At 40.0% G+C, this 4,984-nt stretch overlaps 1 pseudogene; it reads right to left on the bottom strand.

Annotated features, from left to right (window-relative positions):
• Positions 1-1,592: 1,592 nt before the first annotated feature.
• LOC137646774 (piggyBac transposable element-derived protein 4-like) lies at positions 1,593-3,980 on the bottom strand (annotated as a pseudogene).
• Positions 3,981-4,984: the final 1,004 nt, after the last annotated feature.

The raw sequence follows: 4,984 nt of genomic DNA, 5'->3' as shown, positions 1-4,984 counted from the left end.
ATTTGCAGACATCCAATAATCATACAAAAAATATTCTACTGAAACAGTTATTTATTATATTGTAAATAATATTTGGAAATGATGGAAGAGAAAAAAGGTGGTATCATGATGTTACTCGATATAAATGCTGCTTTTAATACAGTTGCACCTGAACTGCTACTTAATGATTTACGGTCTATTGGTAGGCCTATTAAAGATCTTGCCTTTGAGAATCTAAAGAATTACGTGGTTGGAAAATACTACTGTGTACTGTACGAAGCACCAGTTAGGTGATAACTTAGAAGTGGGGTGAATGCAACTAACTTTACTTTGACAGAGTATGAGTTTATATACAATCCGTTCCAAGCAAGAACAGCACAATAATCAAAACACAATGATTCAAGCAATTATAAGCCTTAACCCTGGACAGGTAACGGTAAATCGCGTTACCTATTAAGGTAACGCTGGGCATATATGACCGGCCGTAAAAATCTTTTTTTTTTAAATACTTCCCAATAAGTTGTAAAGGCAATTAGGGTTTGGCTTATTGGTTTCAACAACCCTTAATACTACTGTGGTGTTTAAATCAAACAAAGAATAGAACAAATATTTTTACTAAATATTTCAAAAAAATAAGTATGATTTTTTAATCACTTACAGTAAAAATTTTACAGAAAATCAAAGAATTCAAATATTTACAAAATCTTCACAGGACTTCATCCCAGGTGGTGTCTTGAGCACTGGAGAAAATCTGAAGCAAATTTGTTGAAAATGACGAGATCTGCAAGCATGAGAAAAACGTGAATTAAAATTTTTTGCAAAAAAAAAAAATTGATCCTTTTATTGGCTACCAAATGACCATTGTATACATATGAAAATTACTTAAAGTTATGTAATATATTGGTATATGATCTAAGAATACAATTATCATAGAAAAATTATATATTTGCGCACTTTAGTTTGAAAAAGACAAGTAAATGATAGTACCACCTTTTCAGGGATGATTTTTCACGCAATTCCTTCAAATAAAATATCTGGTACATCATCACATATGAGCTCAATCACACAGAAAATTACGCAATTTATAGAAAATTTCATAAGGAACAAGAATATAACAAGTTTATAGTACTTACAATAAAAACAGAGTCACAAGGGCAAGCAGAGTCCGAGGTTGTGTGGGTGTCGCAGGCAGCAGCTGTTGGAGGAAAAACAACTGATTAGGAGCGTGAATGAACGCATGCATTCAAGACGTCATTTGACCTACTAAATAGTGCTATATTTCGTTAAAATTTCACCTGGACAATTATAGAAGATGTACAGTCAGTTTTAAGTAAGAAATAATCAAAATAACATAAAAATATATCCGCTAAGGGACAATAAATTTGAGAGGGCCGAGTTATCAGCCACTTTTTTCTTAGAAAGTGCTACATACCTCTCAATACACGAGCTCAATCACACTGAATATTACATAATCTATAGAAAATTTCATAAGGAACAGGAATATAACAAGATTATAGCACTTACCATAAAAACAGAGTCCCAGGGCAAGCAAAGGTAGAAGAGGTGTGCATGTCGCAGGCAGCATCTGTGGGAAGAGGGACAAGCTATTATAATGTATGCTTTCAAGAGGCAATTAGGCTTACTGAACATTATTACTTTTGACTGAAATTCTACATGCATCTTTTCAGATGATACACGATAACTTTGAGCAAAAAAAAATTAGGAAAAGAGGAATCTGTAAACCCCGAAGGAACACTAAAATTGAGAGGGACGACTTTTCATGAAAATGATATATTCTCAAAACTTTACTGCAACATGAAAGAAAATATGTGGTGTCTTACCTAGACATTTTTGCAATTGGAACAGCAGATAACCTGGTGGCTGGCACAGACAGGTTTATGACAATGAACACAAGAAATTCTGCTTTTCTTGTGGGTGTTGCTGGGACACAGGAAACATCTTGTGCGCGTTTCCAACCTCGAGGACGCTGCTTCTTGTGTTATTTCAGGATGATTGAATGTTATTCTCATGATATTTTTCAGATCACGAGAGAGAAAAGTGAAGAGCCTGTACCTACGATTGACCCATTCGTAGCACAAGCCCTCCATCAGCTCCTTGTAGAACTGCCGCCTACTCCTCTTTGGAAGACTCGTGTTGTCGGTGTACAGAATATAGGAGTTTACCATCACCATGTTGAGCATTCCAAAGAAGTATGCTAGAGGCCACCGTCTCGTCTTTCTTGCTCAGGAACTGATGCTGCATAGCTGATCAAAGCAATCAACTCCACCCTTAGTTGTGTTGTAGAACATCTGAATATCAGATTTGTAGTTTTCCATGACTGAAGGCTGGTGGTGGAATGTCGACAGCAGAAGAACCCACTTGTTGGAGTTGACCCTCTGGCACTGCAAGGTGACGTTGTGGGCATAGGAGAATGCGGCCACAGAAGAACCAACTTCCATCGTCTTGTTGATGACACACTGAGGAATATAGGGCTTCTGTCTGATGGTCCCTACCAGGTCCATGCCAACATCCTTCAGCGACAGGGCTAAGGGCAGGGATGTGAACCAACTGTCTGTTGTCACTGTCCTTCCTCGTCTGTGGTATGGCTGAACAAGCTCCATAGTAAAAATCTCTCCTAACGTCATCCCTTTCGGAAGCTCAACACTCCCCTTGCCCATGTAAGGGATTGCATTGATCATGTAATGCGTGTCAGCATCACATGCCATGACCACCTTCAACCCATACCTGGAGATAAGAAAAATCTATTAGTAAAAGTATAGCAACTATGAATAAATAAAAATCACTAAATAGAATAATAAAAATAAAGATAATAACAATGAAAATAAATAAACAAAATATATCACAAACATATATATAAAACAAGTATTATCATAAATTATTTGTCATAAATTTACTTACTTTGCTGGTTTATTTGGTATTTACATTTTGAAAGGGCATCGTCCACGGAAAGGAATCAACTGCTCATCAACAGTTATATGAGGTCCTGGCTTGTAGTTCTCCTTGCAGTGCTGGATGAGCATATTCCAAATCTTGCGAATTGGGGCCATCTTGTCAGTCTTGCGACGTTCCTGTCAAGTGGCACTGTCGTCGAAGCGGATGACTCGTAGAAGGAAGGCAAACCGGCGTTCAGTCATGACAGCTCTGTAGACGTGAGAGCCATCTAGCAAAGACCACATGTCTGATGTGGCCACATGATTGTCCTTCCGTATCCCCGACAGGATCAAAAGACCAAGGAAGGCCTTCAGTTCCATCAGAGAGACTTCCCCAAATGTGTAGCTATCAGCCTGCTTGAATCGTGGTCTCAGAGTCTCTATCTTCCGGTTGGTCTCTACACAAATGGTGGCTATCATTGTGTCATCAAAGAAGAGAGCAAAGAAATCACAGGGACTTGTAATGCCTTGTACTATGGTGCTGGAACTCCCCCTGGGGATGTAATGGGTATCATATCTAGGCAGGTCTAGATTGGGATCCCGGTGCCAAACTGTGCCATCCCTTCCCTTGACACTCTCCTCTTTCAGCTTCTTGATAGCAGTTCCTACTGCACCATGCAACTGGCCCCTTCTCCTTTTCCTGCTGCGTAGTTCTGCGGACGTCAAGTGCTCTGATGGTATGTCATGAGACATATCATGGGATGTAGAGGGTCTTGAAGGCGGGTCGTCAGGGTCATAAAAGTCTTCCTCGTCTGCTGGCAGGATTTCCAAATCATCCACAATAATATTAACAGACATAGTAACATCGGACACCACAGGGTTAGACTTCTTAGAACGTTTGGAAGAGGGCAAAGGGTTGTAGGAACTTGTCGAAGCTGAGAGGGACACTTTGGAGCTGCTTGAATAAAATCTCGAAGTACCGAAGTGAAATACTCCATTGTCCTCGTGGTCTTCATCAACCTCATGTGGGGCATCCTCTTCTTCCTCACTCTCACTTCCTGGAAGGTTGAAGAACGAGTCTTCGTCGTAAAGTTCGCTCGAAGAAGCCATGCTCTGAAAAAACAAAAAATCATCAAAATTAGGAAATCAGAATATCCGCCATATTTCCTTCTAGAAGCATGCCAGCTGGCTGCCGGTGGTTCTAGAAGTTTGGTAAATCTTTGACAAAAGTTGTATAAAAACATCAATAACACACATATAATGACAATAATGCTATAATCAATTATATGAAAACTTTGACTTTCACTAAACTCACGTGGAACGCAACGCTGGGTCATAAATGACCGGTATACCCGTGAAAAATGTGTTATGGCGTCGAGGTGAATAGAGCAGCAGCTACAGCACGTCCGACATCTGCAAGAGCGTATCCTCAACTGCCGATTCACGGACTAACATTTAGACTAATAGCAACCACAACTGCGCAGTTCTGAAAAAATGTCTTTTTGCGCAGCGTCCTGGGCATATATGCCCAGCGTTACCTGTCCAGGATTAAACAGGTTATTAGTGCATGGGGAGAACGATAACTATTGTATACTAAAAGCAGAAATACTGTTACAGTGTACAAATGTGTGTGGTTATCAAAGGAAAAATTTTTGCAGGGATGGCCGACTGGTTACCCTACATAACTTAGGCTATTGAGATATCCAGAGTGTCCTAATGAGTAGTCCTGAGTAAACCAGTTGGAGTCCTTGCAGCAAGACATCAATGCTGCTTTGAGGGGGCGGTGAAAATTTTCAATCAGTCCGTTGGCAGTAGGGTTGTATGCAGTTGTTCGATGTAAGGAGATTCTTAAGAGATTTGCAAAGGCTGTCCACAAATGAGAGGTCAAAGTGGTATCTCTGTCAGAAAAAAATATGGTCAGGGTACCAAATCTCACTATCCAAATGTTGCAGTTTCCATGGATAGGGCTTCAGGCCAACAAGTGGAGCGGTCGATGACAGTAAGCAGGTTAAAATTTCCTTTTGATGTGGGTGGGGGACCTACAATACTGACGTGAATATGGACTAAGTGCTGTTGAGGTTGAGGAAAGATGCCCACTCCTGAATCCGTGTGTG

Source organism: Palaemon carinicauda, chromosome 9 (assembly GCF_036898095.1).
Source record: "Palaemon carinicauda isolate YSFRI2023 chromosome 9, ASM3689809v2, whole genome shotgun sequence".
In the NCBI taxonomy this organism is placed as follows: domain Eukaryota; kingdom Metazoa; phylum Arthropoda; class Malacostraca; order Decapoda; family Palaemonidae; genus Palaemon; species Palaemon carinicauda.
This window is presented reverse-complemented; position numbering and strand designations above follow the sequence as displayed.